A 25,429-nucleotide genomic window follows, 5' to 3' on the forward strand; every position below is an offset into this window, starting at 1 on the left:
AGATTTCTGGCTCCCAGTTAAAATCAAATCCTGAGCATGCTAGCGCTAGGATCAAAGAGAGAGGAGAGGGTTAGAGAGCTGCTATCTTGGTAAAGGCCTGAAACTGCTAGTTCCCAAGAGGGTCTGCACTTTCAGTTATGACTGACTGTGAGACGAGAAGATGAAGATTTTCTGCACCCAGCATACATTGCAGCATGCTTAGGCAAATGAGGAGCGAGACCCACCAATCCCTCGCCACTTCGCTGAAAGCTCCTCCTCTGCATAAAGAGAACACTTTTACAAGGGAGCGGAGTGGCGCAGCGGAAGCGTGCTGGGCCCATAACCCAGAGGTCGATGGATCGAAACCATCCTCTGCTATAATATTTCTTGTTTTTTCTTCTGAGAACCAATCTGTCATTTCCACGCTACCAGCAAGGAAAAGCGCAGGCTTGTGCTAGCTATGTGAGAAAAGACTTCTCAACTATCTGTCTCTGCTGAAACACAACAGAGTGATCGCCAAAGGATCAACCCCATACTTTGAAAGTAAAGATACCCAATTATAAGCATAAATGACTGGTGGGACCGTCACACGTTTTTCTGGGCATGCTTTGAATGTCATTCTTGCCTTTTCGTTCTGCTCTTATCATTCTCCTGGGCATTTCATGGAAGGCACTCTCTTTCTCTTCGCTGCTTTGCTTCCAATGCTGCCTAAATATGTTCATTTCCACTATTTGTACTACTGCTTTCCATTTCTTCTCTTCTGCACAGATTTGGCCTTGGTTTCAATCCCCAGTTCCTTACCCTCTACAAGAAACTTTCTACTGCTTTTCATGTTGGTATCTAAACCAAATGCACCATTGAAACTGGTGCAAGATAGTCATTGAACTCGGGGTTGTAATCTTTAGAACCGAGAGCACCCACATCATAGGGCGTTGGTGGTATAGTGGTGAGCATAGCTGCTTCCCAAGCAGTTGACCTGGGTTCGATTCCCGGCCAATGCAGTGCAAATTTTTATATGTTCTCCAAGCAGGATTTGTTTTAATGCAACATGTCACAAAACGGAAATATAATGAACAGATTAATCAGACGTTAAATTAAAAAAAAAATGAAATACTTAGGCAGGCATCTCGATCGCCCCATCTGCTACATTCATTGTCCTATTAGATGCTATTTTCCAAAAAGCAGAGTCCCCACTCACATGTGCTGGTAATAAATATGTTGCGGGCGGTAGACAATGAAAGGGCTGAACCCCGACCAGACATTCTAACTCTAGCATCTCTATATTAAAAAGCATTTCTAGGCAATATCTAGCATGTGAATAAAAGTAGGCAAGATCCACCGATGAATCTGGCAAAAGTCCCCAACGATTTTGTGCACACTTGTTCTCTCACCTGAATGCAGCGCCACCTTGTAGCCATCGGATGTAACTGCAGCTCACAAAATGTTATATCAGAGAGCAAGTTGAGAGGACTCCAAGAGGCAGATGTCCATGGAAAGAGCCTCTCACGACAGCAGGAAGGTTGGATATTTCAAGATGGCAACATTTCCTGTCCAATGTCCTCACGTCCCGAACGCTCCCAAACGCTCAAAAGCCTCGCCCTCACCGGGTAGATCTCTGGCTCCCAGTTAAAATCAAATCCTGAGCATGCTAGCGCTAGGATCAAAGAGAGAGGAGAGGGTTAGAGAGCTGCTATCTTGGTAAAGGCCTGAAACTGCTAGTTCCCAAGAGGGTCTGCACTTTCAGTTATGACTGACTGTGAGACGAGAAGATGAAGATTTTCTGCACCCAGCATACATTGCAGCATGCTTAGGCAAATGAGGAGCGAGACCCACCAATCCCTCGCCACTTCGCTGAAAGCTCCTCCTCTGCATAAAGAGAACACTTTTACAAGGGAGCAGAGTGGCGCAGCGGAAGCGTGCTGGGCCCATAACCCAGAGGTCGATGGATCGAAACCATCCTCTGCTATAATATTTCTTGTTTTTTCTTCTGAGAACCAATCTGTCATTTCCACGCTACCAGCAAGGAAAAGCGCAGGCTTGTGCTAGCTATGTGAGAAAAGACTTCTCAACTATCTGTCTCTGCTGAAATACAAGAGAGTGATCGCCAAAGGATCAACCCCATACTTTGAAAGTAAAGATACCCAATTATAAGCATAAATGACTGGTGGGACCGTCACACGTTTTTCTGGGCATGCTTTGAATGTCATTCTTGCCTTTTTGTTCTGCTCTTATCATTCTCCTGGGCATTTCATGGAAGGCACTCTCTTTCTCTTCGCTGCTTTGCTTCCAATGCTGCCTAAATATGTTCATTTCCACTATTTGTTCTACTGCTTTCCATTTCTTCTCTTCTGCACAGATTTGGCCTTGGTTTCAATCCCCAGTTCCTTACCCTCTACAAGAAACTTTCTACTGCTTTTCATGTTGGTATCTAAACCAAATGCACCATTGAAACTGTTGCAAGATAGTCATTGAACTCGGGGTTGTAATCTTTAGAACCGAGAGCAACCACAACATAGGGCGTTGGTGGTATAGTGGTGAGCATAGCTGCTTCCCAAGCAGTTGACCCGGGTTCGATTCCCGGCCAATGCAGTGCAAATTTTTATATGTTCTCCAAGCAGGATTTGTTTTAATGCAACATGTCACAAAACGGAAATATCATGAACAGATTAATCAGACGTTAAATAAAAAAAAAAATGAAATACTTAGGCAGGCATCTCGATCGCCCCATCTGCTACATTCATTGTCCTATTAGATGCTATTTTCCAAAAAGCAGAGTCACCACTCACATGTGCTGGTAATAAATATGTTGCGGGCGGTAGACAATGAAAGGGCTGAACCCTGACCAGACATTCTAACTCTAGCATCTCTATATTAAAAAGCCTTTCTAGGCAATATCTAGCATGTGAATAAAAGTAGGCAAGATCCACCGATGAATCTGGCAAAAGTCCCCAACGATTTTGTGCACACTTGTTCTCTCACCTGAATGCAGCGCCATCTTGTAGCCATCGGATGTAACTGCAGCTCACAAAATGTTATATCAGAGAGCAAGTTGAGAGGACTCCAAGAGGCAGATGTCCATGGAAAGAGCCTCTCACGACAGCAGGAAGGTTGGATATTTCAAGATGGCAACATTTCCTGTCCAATGTCCTCACGTCCCGAACGCTCCCAAACGCTCAAAAGCCTCGCCCTCACCGGGTAGATCTCTGGCTCCCAGTTAAAATCAAATCCTGAGCATGCTAGCGCCAGGATCAAAGAGAGAGGAGAGGGTTAGAGAGCTGCTATCTTGGTAAAGGCCTGAAACTGCTAGTTCCCAAGAGGGTCTTCACTTTCAGTTATGACTGACTGTGAGACGAGAAGATGAAGATTTTCTGCACCCAGCATACATTGCAGCATGCTTAGGCAAATGAGGAGCGAGACCCACCAATCCCTCGCCACTTCGCTGAAAGCTCCTCCTCTGCATAAAGATTACAGTTTTACAAGGGAGCAGAGTGGCGCAGCGGAAGCATGCTGGGCCCATAACCCAGAGGTCGATGGATCGAAACCATCCTCTGCTATAATATTTCTTGTTTTTTCTTCTGAGAACCAATCTGTCATTTCCACGCTACCAGCAAGGAAAAGCGCAGGCTTGTGCTAGCTATGTGAGAAAAGACTTCTCAACTATCTGTCTCTGCTGAAATACAAGAGAGTGATCGCCAAAGGATCAACCCCATACTTTGAAAGTAAAGATACCCAATTATAAGCATAAATGACTGGTGGGACCGTCACACGTTTTTCTGGGCATGCTTTGAATGTCATTCTTGCCTTTTCGTTCTGCTCTTATCATTCTCCTGGGCATTTCATGGAAGGCACTCTCTTTCTCTTCGCTGCTTTGCTTCCAATGCTGCCTAAATATGTTCATTTCCACTATTTGTACTACTGCTTTCCATTTCTTCTCTTCTGCACAGATTTGGCCTTGGTTTCAATCCCCAGTTCCTTACCCTCTACAAGAAACTTTCTACTGCTTTTCATGTTGGTATCTAAACCAAATGCACCATTGAAACTGTTGCAAGATAGTCATTGAACTCGGGGTTGTAATCTTTAGAACCGAGAGCAACCACAACATAGGGAGTTGGTGGTATAGTGGTGAGCATAGCTGCTTCCCAAGCAGTTGACCCGGGTTCGATTCCTGGCCAATGCAGTGCAAATTTTTATATGTTCTCCAAGCAGGATTTGTTTTAATGCAACATGTCACAAAACGGAAATATCATGAACAGATTAACCAGACGTTAAATTAAAAAAAAACATGAAATACTTAGGCAGGCATCTCGATCGCCCCATCTGCTACATTCATTGTCCTATTAGATGCTATTTTCCAAAAAGCAGAGTCACCACTCACATGTGCTGGTAATAAATATGTTGCGGGCGGTAGACAATGAAAGGGCTGAACCCTGACCAGACATTCTAACTCTAGCATCTCTATATTAAAAAGCCTTTCTAGGCAATATCTAGCATGTGAATAAAAGTAGGCAAGATCCACCGATGAATCTGGCAAAAGTCCCCAACGATTTTGTGCACACTTGTTCTCTCACCTGAATGCAGCGCCATCTTGTAGCCATCGGATGTAACTGCAGCTCACAAAATGTTATATCAGAGAGCAAGTTGAGAGGACTCCAAGAGGCAGATGTCCATGGAAAGAGCCTCTCACGACAGCAGGAAGGTTGGATATTTCAAGATGGCAACATTTCCTGTCCAACGTCCTCACGTCCCGAACGCTCCCAAACGCTCAAAAGCCTCGCCCTCACCGGGTAGATCTCTGGCTCCCAGTTAAAATCAAATCCTGAGCATGCTAGCGCTAGGATCAAAGAGAGAGGAGAGGGTTAGAGAGCTGCTATCTTGGTAAAGGCCTGAAACTGCTAGTTCCCAAGAGGGTCTGCACTTTCAGTTATGACTGACTGTGAGACGAGAAGATGAAGATTTTCTGCACCCAGCATACATTGCAGCATGCTTAGGCAAATGAGGAGCGAGACCCACCAATCCCTCGCCACTTCGCTGAAAGCTCCTCCTCTGCATAAAGAGAACACTTTTACAAGGGAGCGGAGTGGCGCAGCGGAAGCGTGCTGGGCCCATAACCCAGAGGTCGATGGATCGAAACCATCCTCTGCTATAATATTTCTTGTTTTTTCTTCTGAGAACCAATCTGTCATTTCCACGCTACCAGCAAGGAAAAGCGCAGGCTTGTGCTAGCTATGTGAGAAAAGACTTCTCAACTATCTGTCTCTGCTGAAACACAACAGAGTGATCGCCAAAGGATCAACCCCATACTTTGAAAGTAAAGATACCCAATTATAAGCATAAATGACTGGTGGGACCGTCACACGTTTTTCTGGGCATGCTTTGAATGTCATTCTTGCCTTTTCGTTCTGCTCTTATCGTTCTCCTGGGCATTTCATGGAAGGCACTCTCTTTCTCTTCGCTGCTTTGCTTCCAATGCTGCCTAAATATGTTCATTTCCACTATTTGTACTACTGCTTTCCATTTCTTCTCTTCTGCACAGATTTGGCCTTGGTTTCAATCCCCAGTTCCTTACCCTCTACAAGAAACTTTCTACTGCTTTTCATGTTGGTATCTAAACCAAATGCACCATTGAAACTGTTGCAAGATAGTCATTGAACTCGGGGTTGTAATCTTTAGAACCGAGAGCAACCACAACATAGGGCGTTGGTGGTATAGTGGTGAGCATAGCTGCTTCCCAAGCAGTTGACCCGGGTTCGATTCCCGGCCAATGCAGTGCAAATTTTTATATGTTCTCCAAGCAGGATTTGTTTTAATGCAACATGTCACAAAACGGAAATATCATGAACAGATTAATCAGACGTTAAATTAAAAAAAAAATGAAATACTTAGGCAGGCATCTCGATCGCCCCATCTGCTACATTCATTGTCCTATTAGATGCTATTTTCCAAAAAGCAGAGTCACCACTCACATGTGCTGGTAATAAATATGTTGCGGGCGGTAGACAATGAAAGGGCTGAACCCCGACCAGACATTCTAACTCTAGCATCTCTATATTAAAAAGCATTTCTAGGCAATATCTAGCATGTGAATAAAAGTAGGCAAGATCCACCGATGAATCTGGCAAAAGTCCCCAACGATTTTGTGCACACTTGTTCTCTCACCTGAATGCAGCGCCACCTTGTAGCCATCGGATGTAACTGCAGCTCACAAAATGTTATATCAGAGAGCAAGTTGAGAGGACTCCAAGAGGCAGATGTCCATGGAAAGAGCCTCTCACGACAGCAGGAAGGTTGGATATTTCAAGATGGCAACATTTCCTGTCCAATGTCATCACGTCCCGAACGCTCCCAAACGCTCAAAAGCCTCGCCCTCACCGGGTAGATCTCTGGCTCCCAGTTAAAATCAAATCCTGAGCATGCTAGCGCTAGGATCAAAGAGAGAGGAGAGGGTTAGAGAGCTGCTATCTTGGTAAAGGCCTGAAACTGCTAGTTCCCAAGAGGGTCTGCACTTTCAGTTATGACTGACTGTGAGACGAGAAGATGAAGATTTTCTGCACCCAGCATACATTGCAGCATGCTTAGGCAAATGAGGAGCGAGACCCACCAATCCCTCGCCACTTCGCTGAAAGCTCCTCCTCTGCATAAAGAGAACACTTTTACAAGGGAGCAGAGTGGCGCAGCGGAAGCGTGCTGGGCCCATAACCCAGAGGTCGATGGATCGAAAGCATCCTCTGCTATAATATTTCTTGTTTTTTCTTCTGAGAACCAATCTGTCATTTCCACGCTACCAGCAAGGAAAAGCGCAGGCTTGTGCTAGCTATGTGAGAAAAGACTTCTCAACTATCTGTCTCTGCTGAAATACAAGAGAGTGATCGCCAAAGGATCAACCCTATACTTTGAAAGTAAAGATACCCAATTATAAGCATAAATGACTGGTGGGACCGTCACACGTTTTTCTGGGCATGCTTTGAATGTCATTCTTGCCTTTTCGTTCTGCTCTTATCATTCTCCTGGGCATTTCATGGAAGGCACTCTCTTTCTCTTCGCTGCTTTGCTTCCAATGCTGCTTAAATATGTTCATTTCCACTATTTGTACTACTGCTTTCCATTTCTTCTCTTCTGCACAGATTTGGCCTTGGTTTCAATCCCCAGTTCCTTACCCTCTACAAGAAACTTTCTACTGCTTTTCATGTTGGTATCTAAACCAAATGCACCATTGAAACTGTTGCAAGATAGTCATTGAACTCGGGGTTGTAATCTTTAGAACCGAGAGCAACCACAACATAGGGCGTTGGTGGTATAGTGGTGAGCATAGCTGCTTCCCAAGCAGTTGACCCGGGTTCGATTCCCGGCCAATGCAGTGCAAATTTTTATATGTTCTCCAAGCAGGATTTGTTTTAATGCAACATGTCACAAAACGGAAATATCATGAACAGATTAATCAGACGTTAAATTAAAAAAAAACATGAAATACTTAGGCAGGCATCTCGATCGCCCCATCTGCTACATTCATTGTCCTATTAGATGCTATTTTCCAAAAAGCAGAGTCACCACTCACATGTGCTGGTAATAAATATGTTGCGGGCGGTAGACAATGAAAGGGCTGAACCCTGACCAGACATTCTAACTCTAGCATCTCTATATTAAAAAGCCTTTCTAGGCAATATCTAGCATGTGAATAAAAGTAGGCAAGATCCACCGATGAATCTGGCAAAAGTCCCCAAGTATTTTGTGCACACTTGTTCTCTCACCTGAATGCAGCGCCATCTTGTAGCCATCGGATGTAACTGCAGCTCACAAAATGTTATATCAGAGAGCAAGTTGAGAGGACTCCAAGAGGCAGATGTCCATGGAAAGAGCCTCTCACGACAGCAGGAAGGTTGGATATTTCAAGATGGCAACATTTCCTGTCCAACGTCCTCACGTCCCGAACGCTCCCAAACGCTCAAAAGCCTCGCCCTCACCGGGTAGATCTCTGGCTCCCAGTTAAAATCAAATCCTGAGCATGCTAGCGCTAGGATCAAAGAGAGAGGAGAGGGTTAGAGAGCTGCTATCTTGGTAAAGGCCTGAAACTGCTAGTTCCCAAGAGGGTCTGCACTTTCAGTTATGACTGACTGTGAGACGAGAAGATGAAGATTTTCTGCACCCAGCATACATTGCAGCATGCTTAGGCAAATGAGGAGCGAGACCCACCAATCCCTCGCCACTTCGCTGAAAGCTCCTCCTCTGCATAAAGAGAACACTTTTACAAGGGAGCAGAGTGGCGCAGCGGAAGCGTGCTGGGCCCATAACCCAGAGGTCGATGGATCGAAACCATCCTCTGCTATAATATTTCTTGTTTTTTCTTCTGAGAACCAATCTGTCATTTCCACGCTACCAGCAAGGAAAAGCGCAGGCTTGTGCTAGCTATGTGAGAAAAGACTTCTCAACTATCTGTCTCTGCTGAAATACAAGAGAGTGATCGCCAAAGGATCAACCCCATACTTTGAAAGTAAAGATACCCAATTATAAGCATAAATGACTGGTGGGACCGTCACACGTTTTTCTGGGCATGCTTTGAATGTCATTCTTGCCTTTTTGTTCTGCTCTTATCATTCTCCTGGGCATTTCATGGAAGGCACTCTCTTTCTCTTTGCTGCTTTGCTTCCAATGCTGCCTAAATATGTTCATTTCCACTATTTGTACTACTGCTTTCCATTTCTTCTCTTCTGCACAGATTTGGCCTTGGTTTCAATCCCCAGTTCCTTACCCTCTACAAGAAACTTTCTACTGCTTTTCATGTTGGTATCTAAACCAAATGCACCATTGAAACTGTTGCAAGATAGTCATTGAACTCGGGGTTGTAATCTTTAGAACCGAGAGCAACCACAACATAGGGCGTTGGTGGTATAGTGGTGAGCATAGCTGCTTCCCAAGCAGTTGACCCGGGTTCGATTCCCGGCCAATGCAGTGCAAATTTTTATATGTTCTCCAAGCAGGATTTGTTTTAATGCAACATGTCACAAAACGGAAATATCATGAACAGATTAATCAGACGTTAAATAAAAAAAAAAAATGAAATACTTAGGCAGGCATCTCGATCGCCCCATCTGCTACATTCATTGTCCTATTAGATGCTATTTTCCAAAAAGCAGAGTCACCACTCACATGTGCTGGTAATAAATATGTTGCGGGCGGTAGACAATGAAAGGGCTGAACCCTGACCAGACATTCTAACTCTAGCATCTCTATATTAAAAAGCCTTTCTAGGCAATATCTAGCATGTGAATAAAAGTAGTCAAGATCCACCGATGAATCTGGCAAAAGTCCCCAACGATTTTGTGCACACTTGTTCTCTCACCTGAATGCAGCGCCATCTTGTAGCCATCGGATGTAACTGCAGCTCACAAAATGTTATATCAGAGAGCAAGTTGAGAGGACTCCAAGAGGCAGATGTCCATGGAAAGAGCCTCTCACGACAGCAGGAAGGTTGGATATTTCAAGATGGCAACATTTCCTGTCCAATGTCCTCACGTCCCAAACGCTCAAAAGCCTCACACCGGGCAAGCCCTCACCGGGTAGATCTCTGGCTCCCAGTTAAAATCAAATCCTGAGCATGCTAGCGCTAGGATCAAAGAGAGAGGAGAGGGTTAGAGAGCTGCTATCTTGGTAAAGGCCTGAAACTGCTAGTTCCCAAGAGGGTCTGCACTTTCAGTTATGACTGACTGTGAGACGAGAAGATGAAGATTTTCTGCACCCAGCATACATTGCAGCATGCTTAGGCAAATGAGGAGCGAGACCCACCAATCCCTCGCCACTTCGCTGAAAGCTCCTCCTCTGCATAAAGAGAACAATTTTACAAGGGAGCAGAGTGGCGCAGCGGAAGTGTGCTGGGCCCATAACCCAGAGGTCGATGGATCGAAACCATCCTCTGCTATAATATTTCTTGTTTTTTCTTCTGAGAACCAATCTGTCATTTCCACGCTACCAGCAAGGAAAAGCGCAGGCTTGTGCTAGCTATGTGAGAAAAGACTTCTCAACTATCTGTCTCTGCTGAAACACAACAGAGTGATCGCCAAAGGATCAACCCCATACTTTGAAAGTAAAGATACCCAATTATAAGCATAAATGACTGGTGGGACCGTCACACGTTTTTCTGGGCATGCTTTGAATGTCATTCTTGCCTTTTCGTTCTGCTCTTATCATTCTCCTGGGCATTTCATGGAAGGCACTCTCTTTCTCTTCGCTGCTTTGCTTCCAATGCTGCCTAAATATGTTCATTTCCACTATTTGTACTACTGCTTTCCATTTCTTCTCTTCTGCACAGATTTGGCCTTGGTTTCAATCCCCAGTTCCTTACCCTCTACAAGAAACTTTCTACTGCTTTTCATGTTGGTATCTAAACCAAATGCACCATTGAAACTGGTGCAAGATAGTCATTGAACTCGGGGTTGTAATCTTTAGAACCGAGAGCACCCACATCATAGGGCGTTGGTGGTATAGTGGTGAGCATAGCTGCTTCCCAAGCAGTTGACCCGGGTTCGATTCCCAGCCAATGCAGTGCAAATTTTTATATGTTCTCCAAGCAGGATTTGTTTTAATGCAACATGTCACAAAACGGAAATATCATGAACAGATTAATCAGACGTTAAATTAAAAAAAAAATGAAATACTTAGGCAGGCATCTCGATCGCCCCATCTGCTACATTCATTGTCCTATTAGATGCTATTTTCCAAAAAGCAGAGTCACCACTCACATGTGCTGGTAATAAATATGTTGCGGGCGGTAGACAATGAAAGGGCTGAACTCCGACCAGACATTCTAACTCTAGCATCTCTATATTAAAAAGCATTTCTAGGCAATATCTAGCATGTGAATAAAAGTAGGCAAGATCCACCGATGAATCTGGCAAAAGTCCCCAACGATTTTGTGCACACTTGTTCTCTCACCTGAATGCAGCGCCACCTTGTAGCCATCGGATGTAACTGCAGCTCACAAAATGTTATATCAGAGAGCAAGTTGAGAGGACTCCAAGAGGCAGATGTCCATGGAAAGAGCCTCTCACGACAGCAGGAAGGTTGGATATTTCAAGATGGCAACATTTCCTGTCCAATGTCCTCACGTCCCGAACGCTCCCAAACGCTCAAAAGCCTCGCCCTCACCGGGTAGATCTCTGGCTCCCAGTTAAAATCAAATCCTGAGCATGCTAGCACTAGGATCAAAGAGAGAGGAGAGGGTTAGAGAGCTGCTATCTTGGTAAAGGCCTGAAACTGCTAGTTCCCAAGAGGGTCTGCACTTTCAGTTATGACTGACTGTGAGACGAGAAGATGAAGATTTTCTGCACCCAGCATACATTGCAGCATGCTTAGGCAAATGAGGAGCGAGACCCACCAATCCCTCGCCACTTCGCTGAAAGCTCCTCCTCTGCATAAAGAGAACACTTTTACAAGGGAGCAGAGTGGCGCAGCGGAAGCGTGCTGGGCCCATAACCCAGAGGTCGATGGATCGAAAGCATCCTCTGCTATAATATTTCTTGTTTTTTCTTCTGAGAACCAATCTGTCATTTCCACGCTACCAGCAAGGAAAAGCGCAGGCTTGTGCTAGCTATGTGAGAAAAGACTTCTCAACTATCTGTCTCTGCTGAAATACAAGAGAGTGATCGCCAAAGGATCAACCCCATACTTTGAAAGTAAAGATACCCAATTATAAGCATAAATGACTGGTGGGACCGTCACACGTTTTTCTGGGCATGCTTTGAATGTCATTCTTGCCTTTTCGTTCTGCTCTTATCATTCTCCTGGGCATTTCATGGAAGGCACTCTCTTTCTCTTCGCTGCTTTGCTTCCAATGCTGCCTAAATATGTTCATTTCCACTATTTGTACTACTGCTTTCCATTTCTTCTCTTCTGCACAGATTTGGCCTTGGTTTCAATCCCCAGTTCCTTACCCTCTACAAGAAACTTTCTACTGCTTTTCATGTTGGTATCTAAACCAAATGCACCATTGAAACTGGTGCAAGATAGTCATTGAACTCGGGGTTGTAATCTTTAGAACCGAGAGCAACCACAACATAGGGCGTTGGTGGTATAGTGGTGAGCATAGCTGCTTCCCAAGCAGTTGACCCGGGTTCGATTCCCGGCCAATGCAGTGCAAATTTTTATATGTTCTCCAAGCACGATTTGTTTTAATGCAACATGTCACAAAACGGAAATATCATGAACAGATTAATCAGACGTTAAATTAAAAAAAAACATGAAATACTTAGGCAGGCATCTCGATCGCCCCATCTGCTACATTCATTGTCCTATTAGATGCTATTTTCCAAAAAGCAGAGTCACCACTCACATGTGCTGGTAATAAATATGTTGCGGGCGGTAGACAATGAAAGGGCTGAACCCTGACCAGACATTCTAACTCTAGCATCTCTATATTAAAAAGCCTTTCTAGGCAATATCTAGCATGTGAATAAAAGTAGGCAAGATCCACCGATGAATCTGGCAAAAGTCCGCAACGATTTTGTGCACACTTGTTCTCTCACCTGAATGCAGCGCCATCTTGTAGCCATCGGATGTAACTGCAGCTCACAAAATGTTATATCAGAGAGCAAGTTGAGAGGACTCCAAGAGGCAGATGTCCATGGAAAGAGCCTCTCACGACAGCAGGAAGGTTGGATATTTCAAGATGGCAACATTTCCTGTCCAACGTCCTCACGTCCCGAACGCTCCCAAACGCTCAAAAGCCTCGCCCTCACCGGGTAGATCTCTGGCTCCCAGTTAAAATCAAATCCTGAGCATGCTAGCGCTAGGATCAAAGAGAGAGGAGAGGGTTAGAGAGCTGCTATCTTGGTAAAGGCCTGAAACTGCTAGTTCCCAAGAGGGTCTGCACTTTCAGTTATGACTGACTGTGAGACGAGAAGATGAAGATTTTCTGCACCCAGCATACATTGCAGCATGCTTAGGCAAATGAGGAGCGAGACCCACCAATCCCTCGCCACTTCGCTGAAAGCTCCTCCTCTGCATAAAGAGAACACTTTTACAAGGGAGCAGAGTGGCGCAGCGGAAGCGTGCTGGGCCCATAACCCAGAGGTCGATGGATCGTAACCATCCTCTGCTATAATATTTCTTGTTTTTTCTTCTGAGAACCAATCTGTCATTTCCACGCTACCAGCAAGGAAAAGCGCAGGCTTGTGCTAGCTATGTGAGAAAAGACTTCTCAACTATCTGTCTCTGCTGAAACACAACAGAGTGATCGCCAAAGGATCAACCCCATACTTTGAAAGTAAAGATACCCAATTATAAGCATAAATGACTGGTGGGACCGTCACACGTTTTTCTGGGCATGCTTTGAATGTCATTCTTGCCTTTTCGTTCTGCTCTTATCATTCTCCTGGGCATTTCATGGAAGGCACTCTCTTTCTCTTCGCTGCTTTGCTTCCAATGCTGCCTAAATATGTTCATTTCCACTATTTGTACTACTGCTTTCCATTTCTTCTCTTCTGCACAGATTTGGCCTTGGTTTCAATCCCCAGTTCCTTACCCTCTACAAGAAACTTTCTACTGCTTTTCATGTTGGTATCTAAACCAAATGCACCATTGAAACTGGTGCAAGATAGTCATTGAACTCGGGGTTGTAATCTTTAGAACCGAGAGCACCCACATCATAGGGCGTTGGTGGTATAGTGGTGAGCATAGCTGCTTCCCAAGCAGTTGACCCGGGTTCGATTCCCGGCCAATGCAGTGCAAGTTTTTATATGTTCTCCAAGCAGGATTTGTTTTAATGCAACATGTCACAAAACGGAAATATCATGAACAGATTAATCAGACGTTAAATTAAAAAAAAAAATGAAATACTTAGGCAGGCATCTCGATCGCCCCATCTGCTACATTCATTGTCCTATTAGATGCTATTTTCCAAAAAGCAGAGTCACCACTCACATGTGCTGGTAATAAATATGTTGCGGGCGGTAGACAATGAAAGGGCTGAACCCCGACCAGACATTCTAACTCTAGCATCTCTATATTAAAAAGCATTTCTAGGCAATATCTAGCATGTGAATAAAAGTAGGCAAGATCCACCGATGAATCTGGCAAAAGTCCCCAACGATTTTGTGCACACTTGTTCTCTCACCCGAATGCAGCGCCACCTTGTAGCCATCGGATGTAAATGCAGCTCACAAAATGTTATATCAGAGAGCAAGTTGAGAGGACTCCAAGAGGCAGATGTCCATGGAAAGAGCCTCTCACGACAGCAGGAAGGTTGGATATTTCAAGATGGCAACATTTCCTGTCCAATGTCCTCACGTCCCGAACGCTCCAAAACGCTCAAAAGCCTCGCCCTCACCGGGTAGATCTCTGGCTCCCAGTTAAAATCAAATCCTGAGCATGCTAGCGCTAGGATCAAAGAGGGAGGAGAGGGTTAGAGAGCTGCTATCTTGGTAAAGGCCTGAAACTGCTAGTTCCCAAGAGGGTCTGCACTTTCAGTTATGACTGACTGTGAGACGAGAAGATGAAGATTTTCTGCACCCAGCATACATTGCAGCATGCTTAGGCAAATGAGGAGCGAGACCCACCAATCCCTCGCCACTTCGCTGAAAGCTCCTCCTCTGCATAAAGAGAACACTTTTACAAGGGAGCAGAGTGGCGCAGCGGAAGCGTGCTGGGCCCATAACCCAGAGGTCGATGGATCGAAACCATCCTCTGCTATAATATTTCTTGTTTTTTCTTCTGAGAACCAATCTGTCATTTCCACGCTACCAGCAAGGAAAAGCGCAGGCTTGTGCTAGCTATGTGAGAAAAGACTTCTCAACTATCTGTCTCTGCTGAAATACAAGAGAGTGATCGTCAAAGGATCAACCCCATACTTTGAAAGTAAAGATACCCAATTATAAGCATAAAAGACTGGTGGGACCGTCACACGTTTTTCTGGGCATGCTTTGAATGTCATTCTTGCCTTTTCGTTCTGCTCTTATCATTCTCCTGGGCATTTCATGGCAGGCACTCTCTTTCTCTTCGCTGCTTTGCTTCCAATGCTGCCTAAATATGTTCATTTCCACTATTTGTACTACTGCTTTCCATTTCTTCTCTTCTGCACAGATTTGGCCTTGGTTTCAATCCCCAGTTCCTTACCCTCTACAAGAAACTTTCTACTGCTTTTCATGTTGGTATCTAAACCAAATGCACCATTGAAACTGTTGCAAGATAGTCATTGAACTCGGGGTTGTAATCTTTAGAACCGAGAGCAACCACAACATAGGGCGTTGGTGGTATAGTGGTGAGCATAGCTGCTTCCCAAGCAGTTGACCCGGGTTCGATTCCCGGCCAATGCAGTGCAAATTTTTATATGTTCTCCAAGCAGGATTTGTTTTAATGCAACATGTCACAAAACGGAAATATCATGAACAGATTAATCAGACGTTAAATAAAAAAAAAAATGAAATACTTAGGCAGGCATCTCGATCGCCCCATCTGCTACATTCATTGTCCTATTAGATGCTATTTTCCAAAAAGCAGAGTCACCACTCACATGTGCTGGTAATAAATATGTTGCGGGCGGTAGACAATGAAAGGGCTGAACCCTGACCAGACATTCTAACTCTAGCATCTCTATATTAAAAAGCCTTTCTAGGCAATATCTAGCATGTGAATAAAAGTAGGCAAGATCCACCGATGAATCTGGCAAAAGTCCCCAACGATTTTGTGCACACTTGTTCTCTCACCTGAATGCAGCGCCACCTTGTAGCCATCGGATGTAACTGCAGCTCACAAAATGTTATATCAGAGAGCAAGTTGAGAGGACTCCAAGAGGCAGATGTCCATGGAAAGAGCCTCTCACGACAGCAGGAAGGTTGGATATTTCAAGATGGCAACATTTCCTGTCCAATGTCCTCACGTCCCGAACGCTCCCAAACGCTCAAAAGCCTCACACCGGGCAAGCCCTCACCGGGTAGATCTCTGGCTCCCAGTTAAAATCAAATCCTGAGCATGCTAGCGCTAGGATCAAAGAGAGAGGAGAGGGTTAGAGAGCTGCTATCTTGGTAAAGGCCTGAAACTGCTAGTTCCCAAGAGGGTCTGCACTTTCAGTTATGACTGACTGTGAGACGAGAAGATGAAGATTTTCTGCACCCAGCATACATTGCAGCATGCTTAGGCAAATGAGGAGCGAGACCCACCAATCCCTCGCCACTTCGCTGAAAGCTCCTCCTCTGCATAAAGAGAACACTTTTACAAGGGAGCAGAGTGGCGCAGCGGAAGTGTGCTGGGCCCATAACCCAGAGGTCGATGGATCGAAACCATCCTCTGCTATAATATTTCTTGTTTTTTCTTCTGAGAACCAATCTGTCATTTCCACGCTACAAGCAAGGAAAAGCGCAGGCTTGTGCTAGCTATGTGAGAAAAGACTTCTCAACTATCTGTCTCTGCTGAAACACAACAGAGTGATCGCCAAAGGATCAACCCCATACTTTGAAAGTAAAGATACCCAATTATAAGCATAAATGACTGGTGGGACCGTCACACGTTTTTCTGGGCATGCTTTGAATGTCATTCTTGCCTTTTCGTTCTGCTCTTATCATTCTCCTGGGCATTTCATGGAAGGCACTCTCTTTCTCTTCGCTGCTTTGCTTCCAATGCTGCCTAAATATGTTCATTTCCACTATTTGTACTACTGCTTTCCATTTCTTCTCTTCTGCACAGATTTGGCCTTGGTTTCAATCCCCAGTTCCTTACCCTCTACAAGAAACTTTCTACTGCTTTTCATGTTGGTATCTAAACCAAATGCACCATTGAAACTGGTGCAAGATAGTCATTGAACTCGGGGTTGTAATCTTTAGAACCGAGAGCACCCACATCATAGGGCGTTGGTGGTATAGTGGTGAGCATAGCTGCTTCCCAAGCAGTTGACCCGGGTTCGATTCCCGGCCAATGCAGTGCAAATTTTTATATGTTCTCCAAGCAGGATTTGTTTTAATGCACCATGTCACAAAACGGAAATATCATGAACAGATTAATCAGACGTTAAATTAAAAAAAAAATGAAATACTTAGGCAGGCATCTCGATCGCCCCATCTGCTACATTCATTGTCCTATTAGATGCTATTTTCCAAAAAGCAGAGTCACCACTCACATGTGCTGGTAATAAATATGTTGCGGGCGGTAGACAATGAAAGGGCTGAACTCCGACCAGACATTCTAACTCTAGCATCTCTATATTAAAAAGCATTTCTAGGCAATATCTAGCATGTGAATAAAAGTAGGCAAGATCCACCGATGAATCTGGCAAAAGTCCCCAACGATTTTGTGCACACTTGTTCTCTCACCTGAATGCAGCGCCACCTTGTAGCCATCGGATGTAACTGCAGCTCACAAAATGTTATATCAGAGAGCAAGTTGAGAGGACTCCAAGAGGCAGATGTCCATGGAAAGAGCCTCTCACGACAGCAGGAAGGTTGGATATTTCAAGATGGCAACATTTCCTGTCCAATGTCCTCACGTCCCGAACGCTCCCAAACGCTCAAAAGCCTCGCCCTCACCGGGTAGATCTCTGGCTCCCAGTTAAAATCAAATCCTGAGCATGCTAGCGCTAGGATCAAAGAGAGAGGAGAGGGTTAGAGAGCTGCTATCTTGGTAAAGGCCTGAAACTGCTAGTTCCCAAGAGGGTCTGCACTTTCAGTTATGACTGACTGTGAGACGAGAAGATGAAGATTTTCTGCACCCAGCATACATTGCAGCATGCTTAGGCAAATGAGGAGCGAGACCCACCAATCCCTCGCCACTTCGCTGAAAGCTCCTCCTCTGCATAAAGAGAACACTTTTACAAGGGAGCAGAGTGGCGCAGCGGAAGCGTGCTGGGCCCATAACCCAGAGGTCGATGGATCGAAACCATCCTCTGCTATAATATTTCTTGTTTTTTCTTCTGAGAACCAATCTGTCATTTCCACGCTACCAGCAAGGAAAAGCGCAGGCTTGTGCTAGCTATGTGAGAAAAGACTTCTCAACTATCTGTCTCTGCTGAAACACAACAGAGTGATCGCCAAAGGATCAACCCCATACTTTGAAAGTAAAGATACCCAATTATAAGCATAAATGACTGGTGGGACCGTCACACGTTTTTCTGGGCATGCTTTGAATGTCATTCTTGCCTTTTCGTTCTGCTCTTATCATTCTCCTGGGCATTTCATGGAAGGCACTCTCTTTCTCTTCGCTGCTTTGCTTCCAATGCTGCCTAAATATGTTCATTTCCACTATTTGTACTACTGCTTTCCATTTCTTCTCTTCTGCACAGATTTGGCCTTGGTTTCAATCCCCAGTTCCTTACCCTCTACAAGAAACTTTCTACTGCTTTTCATGTTGGTATCTAAACCAAATGCACCATTGAAACTGGTGCAAGATAGTCATTGAACTCGGGGTTGTAATCTTTAGAACCGAGAGCACCCACATCATAGGGCGTTGGTGGTATAGTGGTGAGCATAGCTGCTTCCCAAGCAGTTGACCTGGGTTCGATTCCCGGCCAATGCAGTGCAAATTTGTATATGCTCTCCAAGCAGGATTTGTTTTAATGCAACATGTCACAAAACGGAAATATCATGAACAGATTAATCAGAAGTTAAATTAAAAAAAAAATGAAATACTTAGGCAGGCATCTCGATCGCCCCATCTGCTACATTCATTGTCCTATTAGATGCTATTTTCCAAAAAGCAGAGTCACCACTCACATGTGCTGGTAATAAATATGTTGCGGGCGGTAGACAATGAAAGGGCTGAACCCTGACCAGACATTCTAACTCTAGCATCTCTATATTAAAAAGCCTTTCTAGGCAATATCTAGCATATGAATAAAAGTAGGCAAGATCCACCGATGAATCTGGCAAAAGTCCCCAACGATTTTGTGCACACTTGTTCTCTCACCTGAATGCAGCGCCATCTTGTAGCCATCGGATGTAACTGCAGCTCACAAAATGTTATATCAGAGAGCAAGTTGAGAGGACTCCAAGAGGCAGATGTCCATGGAAAGAGCCTCTCACGACAGCTGGAAGGTTGGATATTTCAAGATGGCAACATTTCCTGTCCAACGTCCTCACGTCCCGAACGCTCCCAAACGCTCAAAAGCCTCACACCGGGCAAGCCCTCACTGGGTAGATCTCTGGCTCCCAGTTAAAATCAAATCCTGAGCATGCTAGCGCTAGGATCAAAGAGAGAGGAGAGGGTTAGAGAGCTGCTATCTTGGTAAAGGCCTGAAACTGCTAGTTCCCAAGAGGGTCTGCACTTTCAGTTATGACTGACTGTGAGACGAGAAGATGAAGATTTTCTGCACCCAGCATACATTGCAGCATGCTTAGGCAAATGAGGAGCGAGACCCACCAATCCCTCGCCACTTCGCTGAAAGCTCCTCCTCTGCATAAAGAGAACACTTTTACAAGGGAGCAGAGTGGCGCAGCGGAAGCGTGCTGGGCCCATAACCCAGAGGTCGATGGATCGAAACCATCCTCTGCTATAATATTTCTTGTTTTTTCTTCTGAGAACCAATCTGTCATTTCCACACTACCAGCAAGGAAAAGCACAGGCTTGTGCTAGCTATGTGAGAAAAGACTTCTCAACTATCTGTCTCTGCTGAAACACAACAGAGTGATCGCCAAAGGATCAACCCCATACTTTGAAAGTAAAGATACCCATTTATAAGCATAAATGACTGGTGGGACCGTCACACGTTTTTCTGGGCATGCTTTGAATGTCATTCTTGCCTTTTCGTTCTGCTCTTATCATTCTCCTGGGCATTTCATGGAAGGCACTCTCTTTCTCTTCGCTGCTTTGCTTCCAATGCTGCCTAAATATGTTCATTTCCACTATTTGTACTACTGCTTTCCATTTCTTCTCTTCTGCACAGATTTGGCCTTGGTTTCAATCCCCAGTTCCTTACCCTCTACAAGAAACTTTCTACTGCTTTTCATGTTGGTATCTAAACCAAATGCACCATTGAAACTGGTGCAAGATAGTCATTGAACTCGGGGTTGTAATCTTTAGAACCGAGAGCACCCACATCATAGGGCGTTGGTGGTATAGTGGTGAGCATAGCTGCTTCCCAAGCAGTTGACCCGGGTTCGATTCCCGGCCAATGCAGTGCAAATTTTTATATGTTCTCCAAGCAGGATTTGTTTTAATGCAACATGTCACAAAACGGAAATATCATGAACAGATTAATCAGACGTTAAATTAAAAAAAAAATGAAATACTTAGGCAGGCATCTCGATCGCCCCATCTGCTACATTCATTGTCCTATTAGATGCTATTTTCCAAAAAGCAGAGTCACCACTCACATGTGCTGGTAATAAATATGTTGCGGGCGGTAGACAATGAAAGGGCTGAACCCCGACCAGACATTCTAACTCTAGCATCTCTATATTAAAAAGCATTTCTAGGCAATATCTAGCATGTGAATAAAAGTAGGCAAGATCCACCGATGAATCTGGCAAAAGTCCCCAACGATTTTGTGCACACTTGTTCTCTCACCTGAATGCAGCGCCACCTTGTAGCCATCGGATGTAACTGCAGCTCACAAAATGTTATATCAGAGAGCAAGTTGAGAGGACTCCAAGAGGCAGATGTCCATGGAAAGAGCCTCTCACGACAGCAGGAAGGTTGGATATTTCAAGATGCCAACATTTCCTGTCCAATGTCCTCACGTCCCGAACGCTCCCAAACGCTCAAAAGCCTCACACCGGGCAAGCCCTCACCGGGTAGATCTCTGGCTCCCAGTTAAAATCAAATCCTGAGCATGCTAGCGCTAGGATCAAAGAGAGAGGAGAGGGTTAGAGAGCTGCTATCTTGGTAAAGGCCTGAAACTGCTAGTTCCCAAGAGGGTCTGCACTTTTAGTTATGACTGACTGTGAGACGAGAAGATGAAGATTTTCTGCACCCAGCATACATTGCAGCATGCTTAGGCAAATGAGGAGCGAGACCCACCAATCCCTCGCCACTTCGCTGAAAGCTCCTCCTCTGCATAAAGAGAACACTTTTACAAGGGAGCAGAGTGGCGCAGCGGAAGCGTGCTGGGCCCATAACCCAGAGGTCGATGGATCGAAACCATCCTCTGCTATAATATTTCTTGTTTTTTCTTCTGAGAACCAATCTGTCATTTCCACGCTACCAGCAAGGAAAAGCGCAGGCTTGTGCTAGCTATGTGAGAAAAGACTTCTCAACTATCTGTCTCTGCTGAAACACAACAGAGTGATCGCCAAAGGATCAACCCCATACTTTGAAAGTAAAGATACCCAATTATAAGCATAAATGACTGGTGGGACCGTCACACGTTTTTCTGGGCATGCTTTGAATGTCATTCTTGCCTTTTCGTTCTGCTCTTATCATTCTCCTGGGCATTTCATGGAAGGCACTCTCTTTCTCTTCGCTGCTTTGCTTCCAATGCTGCCTAAATATGTTCATTTCCACTATTTGTACTACTGCTTTCCATTTCTTCTCTTCTGCACAGATTTGGCCTTGGTTTCAATCCCCAGTTCCTTACCCTCTACAAGAAACTTTCTACTGCTTTTCATGTTGGTATCTAAACCAAATGCACCATTGAAACTGGTGCAAGATAGTCATTGAACTCGGGGTTGTAATCTTTAGAACCGAGAGCACCCACATCATAGGGCGTTGGTGGTATAGTGGTGAGCATAGCTGCTTCCCAAGCAGTTGACCCGGGTTCGATTCCCGGCCAATGCAGTGCAAACTTTTATATGTTCTCCAAGCAGGATTTGTTTTAATGCAACATGTCACAAAACGGAAATATCATAAACAGATTAATCAGACGTTAAATTAAAAAAAAAAAAAATACTTAGGCAGGCATCTCGATCGCCCCATCTGCTACATTCATTGTCCTATTAGATGCTATTTTCCAAAAAGCAGAGTCACCACTCACATGTGCTGGTAATAAATATGTTGCGGGCGGTAGACAATGAAAGGGCTGAACCCCGACCAGACATTCTAACTCTAGCATCTCTATATTAAAAAGCATTTCTAGGCAATATCTAGCATGTGAATAAAAGTAGGCAAGATCCACCGATGAATCTGGCAAAAGTCCCCAACGATTTTGTGCACATTTGTTCTCTCACCTGAATGCAGCGCCACCTTGTAGCCATCGGATGTAACTGCAGCTCACAAAATGTTATATCAGAGAGCAAGTTGAGAGGACTCCAAGAGGCAGATGTCCATGGAAAGAGCCTCTCACGACAGCAGGGAGGTTGGATATTTCAAGATGGCAACATTTCCTGTCCAATGTCCTCACGTCCCGAACGCTCCCAAACGCTCAAAAGCCTCGCCCTCACCGGGTAGATCTCTGGCTCCCAGTTAAAATCAAATCCTGAGCATGCTAGCGCTAGGATCAAAGAGAGAGGAGAGGGTTAGAGAGCTGCTATCTTGGTAAAGGCCTGAAACTGCTAGTTCCCAAGAGGGTCTGCACTTTCAGTTATGACTGACTGTGAGACGAGAAGATGAAGATTTTCTGCACCCAGCATACATTGCAGCATGCTTAGGCAAATGAGGAGCGAGACCCACCAATCCTTCGCCACTTCGCTGAAAGCTCCTCCTCTGCATAAAGAGAACACTTTTACAAGGGAGCAGAGTGGCGCAGCGGAAGCGTGCTGGGCCCATAACCCAGAGGTCGATGGATCGAAGCCATCCTCTGCTATAATATTTCTTGTTTTTTCTTCTGAGAACCAATCTGTCATTTCCACGCTACCAGCAAGGAAAAGCGCAGGCTTGTGCTAGCTATGTGAGAAAAGACTTCTCAACTATCTGTCTCTGCTGAAATACAAGAGAGTGATCGCCAAAGGATCAACCCCATACTTTGAAAGTAAAGATACCCAATTATAAGCATAAATGACTGGTGGGACCGTCACACGTTTTTCTGGGCATGCTTTGAATGTCATTCTTGCCTTTTCGTTCTGCTCTTATCATTCTCCTGGGCATTTCATGGAAGGCACTCTCTTTCTCTTCGCTGCTTTGCTTCCAATGCTGCCTAAATATGTTCATTTCCACTATTTGTACTACTGCTTTCCATTTCTTCTCTTCTGTACAGATTTGGCCTTGGTTTCAATCCCCAGTTCCTTACCCTCTACAAGAAACTTTCTACTGCTTTTCATGTTGGTATCTAAACCAAATGCACCATTGAAACTGTTGCAAGATAGTCATTGAACTCGGGGTTGTAATCTTTAGAACCGAGAGCAACCACAACATAGGGCGTTGGTGGTATAGTGGTGAGCATAGCTGCTTCCCAAGCAGTTGACCCGGGTTCGATTCCTGGCCAATGCAGTGCAAATTTTTATATGTTCTCCAAGCAGGATTTGTTTTAATGCAACATGTCACAAAACGGAAATATCATGAACAGATTAATCAGACGTTAAATAAAAAAAAAAATGAAATACTTAGGCAGGCATCTCGATCGCCCCATCTGCTACATTCATTGTCCTATTAGATGCTATTTTCCAAAAAGCAGAGTCACCACTCACATGTGCTGGTAATAAATATGTTGCGGGCGGTAGACAATGAAAGGGCTGAACCCTGACCAGACATTCTAACTCTACATCTCTATATTAAAAAGCCTTTCTAGGCAATATCTAGCATGTGAATAAAAGTAGGCAAGATCCACCGATGAATCTGGCAAAAGTCCCCAACGATTTTGTGCACACTTGTTCTCTCACCTGAATGCAGCGCCATCTTGTAGCCATCGGATGTAACTGCAGCTCACAAAATGTTATATCAGAGAGCAAGTTGAGAGGACTCCAAGAGGCAGATGTCCATGGAAAGAGCCTCTCACGACAGCAGGAAGGTTGGATATTTCAAGATGGCAACATTTCCTGTCCAACGTCCTCACGTCCCGAACGCTCCCAAACGCTCAAAAGCCTCACACCGGGCAAGCCCTCACCGGGTAGATCTCTGGCTCCCAGTTAAAATCAAATCCTGAGCATGCTAGCGCTAGGATGAAAGAGAGAGGAGAGGGTTAGAGAGCTGCTATCTTGGTAAAGGCCTGAAACTGCTAGTTCCCAAGAGGGTCTGCACTTTCAGTTATGATTGACTGTGAGACGAGAAGATGAAGATTTTCTGCACCCAGCATACATTGCAGCATGCTTAGGCAAATGAGGAGCGAGACCCACCAATCCCTCGCCACTTCGCTGAAAGCTCCTCCTCTGCATAAAGAGAACACTTTTACAAGGGAGCAGAGTGGCGCAGCGGAAGCGTGCTGGGCCCATAACCCAGAGGTCGATGGATCGAAACCATCCTCTGCTATAATATTTCTTGTTTTTTCTTCTGAGAACCAATCTGTCATTTCCACGCTACCAGCAAGGAAAAGCGCAGGCTTGTGCTAGCTATGTGAGAAAAGACTTCTCAACTATCTGTCTCTGCTGAAACACAACAGAGTGATCGCCAAAGGATCAACCCCATACTTTGAAAGTAAAGATACCCAATTATAAGCATAAATGACTGGTGGGACCGTCACACGTTTTTCTGGGCATGCTTTGAATGTCATTCTTGCCTTTTCGTTCTGCTCTTATCATTCTCCTGGGCATTTCATGGAAGGCACTCTCTTTCTCTTCGCTGCTTTGCTTCCAATGCTGCCTAAATATGTTCATTTCCACTATTTGTACTACTGCTTTCCATTTCTTCTCTTCTGCACAGATTTGGCCTTGGTTTCAATCCCCAGTTCCTTACCCTCTACAAGAAACTTTCTACTGCTTTTCATGTTGGTATCTAAACCAAATGCACCATTGAAACTGTTGCAAGATAGTCATTGAACTCGGGGTTGTAATCTTTAGAACCGAGAGCAACCACAACATAGGGCGTTGGTGGTATAGTGGTGAGCATAGCTGCTTCCCAAGCAGTTGACCCGGGTTCGATTCCCGGCCAATGCAGTGCAAATTTTTATATGTTCTCCAAGCAGGATTTGTTTTAATGCAACATGTCACAAAACGGAAATATCATGAACAGATTAATCAGACGTTAAATTAAAAAAAAAATGAAATACTTAGGCAGGCATCTCGATCGCCCCATCTGCTACATTCATTGTCCTATTAGATGCTATTTTCCAAAAAGCAGAGTCACCACTCACATGTGCTGGTAATAAATATGTTGCGGGCGGTAGACAATGAAAGGGCTGAACCCTGACCAGACATTCTAACTCTAGCATCTCTATATTAAAAAGCCTTTCTAGGCAATATCTAGCATGTGAATAAAAGTAGGCAAGATCCACCGATGAATCTGGCAAAAGTCCCCAACGATTTTGTGCACACTTGTTCTCTCACCTGAATGCAGCGCCATCTTGTAGCCATCGGATGTAACTGCAGCTCACAAAATGTTATATCAGAGAGCAAGTTGAGAGGACTCCAAGAGGCAGATGTCCATGGAAAGAGCCTCTCACGACAGCAGGAAGGTTGGATATTTCAAGATGGCAACATTTCCTGTCCAACGTCCTCACGTCCCGAACGCTCCCAAA

General features: G+C 44.7%; 13 non-coding genes across 13 annotated transcripts; all 13 read left to right on the forward strand.

Moving 5' to 3' along the window:
- Positions 1–908: 908 nt before the first annotated feature.
- Positions 909–980, forward strand: TRNAG-CCC (transfer RNA glycine (anticodon CCC)). The gene has a single exon. It is a non-coding gene; the product is annotated as a tRNA-Gly (tRNA).
- A 1,516-nt stretch (positions 981–2,496) lies between these two features.
- Positions 2,497–2,568, forward strand: TRNAG-CCC (transfer RNA glycine (anticodon CCC)). The gene has a single exon. It is a non-coding gene; the product is annotated as a tRNA-Gly (tRNA).
- A 3,105-nt stretch (positions 2,569–5,673) lies between these two features.
- TRNAG-CCC (transfer RNA glycine (anticodon CCC)) lies at positions 5,674–5,745 on the forward strand. The gene has a single exon. It is a non-coding gene; the product is annotated as a tRNA-Gly (tRNA).
- A 1,516-nt stretch (positions 5,746–7,261) lies between these two features.
- TRNAG-CCC (transfer RNA glycine (anticodon CCC)) lies at positions 7,262–7,333 on the forward strand. The gene has a single exon. It is a non-coding gene; the product is annotated as a tRNA-Gly (tRNA).
- A 1,517-nt stretch (positions 7,334–8,850) lies between these two features.
- Positions 8,851–8,922, forward strand: TRNAG-CCC (transfer RNA glycine (anticodon CCC)). Its single transcript has one exon. It is a non-coding gene; the product is annotated as a tRNA-Gly (tRNA).
- A 3,106-nt stretch (positions 8,923–12,028) lies between these two features.
- Positions 12,029–12,100, forward strand: TRNAG-CCC (transfer RNA glycine (anticodon CCC)). Its single transcript has one exon. It is a non-coding gene; the product is annotated as a tRNA-Gly (tRNA).
- A 1,517-nt stretch (positions 12,101–13,617) lies between these two features.
- On the forward strand, positions 13,618–13,689 carry TRNAG-CCC (transfer RNA glycine (anticodon CCC)). The gene has a single exon. It is a non-coding gene; the product is annotated as a tRNA-Gly (tRNA).
- Positions 13,690–15,206: 1,517 nt separating this feature from the next.
- TRNAG-CCC (transfer RNA glycine (anticodon CCC)) lies at positions 15,207–15,278 on the forward strand. The gene has a single exon. It is a non-coding gene; the product is annotated as a tRNA-Gly (tRNA).
- A 1,527-nt stretch (positions 15,279–16,805) lies between these two features.
- TRNAG-CCC (transfer RNA glycine (anticodon CCC)) lies at positions 16,806–16,877 on the forward strand. The gene has a single exon. It is a non-coding gene; the product is annotated as a tRNA-Gly (tRNA).
- A 1,516-nt stretch (positions 16,878–18,393) lies between these two features.
- TRNAG-CCC (transfer RNA glycine (anticodon CCC)) lies at positions 18,394–18,465 on the forward strand. The gene has a single exon. It is a non-coding gene; the product is annotated as a tRNA-Gly (tRNA).
- Positions 18,466–19,992: 1,527 nt separating this feature from the next.
- On the forward strand, positions 19,993–20,064 carry TRNAG-CCC (transfer RNA glycine (anticodon CCC)). The gene has a single exon. It is a non-coding gene; the product is annotated as a tRNA-Gly (tRNA).
- Positions 20,065–21,591: 1,527 nt separating this feature from the next.
- TRNAG-CCC (transfer RNA glycine (anticodon CCC)) lies at positions 21,592–21,663 on the forward strand. Its single transcript has one exon. It is a non-coding gene; the product is annotated as a tRNA-Gly (tRNA).
- A 3,113-nt stretch (positions 21,664–24,776) lies between these two features.
- Positions 24,777–24,848, forward strand: TRNAG-CCC (transfer RNA glycine (anticodon CCC)). Its single transcript has one exon. It is a non-coding gene; the product is annotated as a tRNA-Gly (tRNA).
- The last annotated feature ends 581 nt before the right edge of the window (positions 24,849–25,429 follow it).

Source organism: Triturus cristatus, chromosome 11, assembly GCF_964204655.1.
Source record: "Triturus cristatus chromosome 11, aTriCri1.1, whole genome shotgun sequence".
Lineage (NCBI taxonomy): Eukaryota > Metazoa > Chordata > Amphibia > Caudata > Salamandridae > Triturus > Triturus cristatus.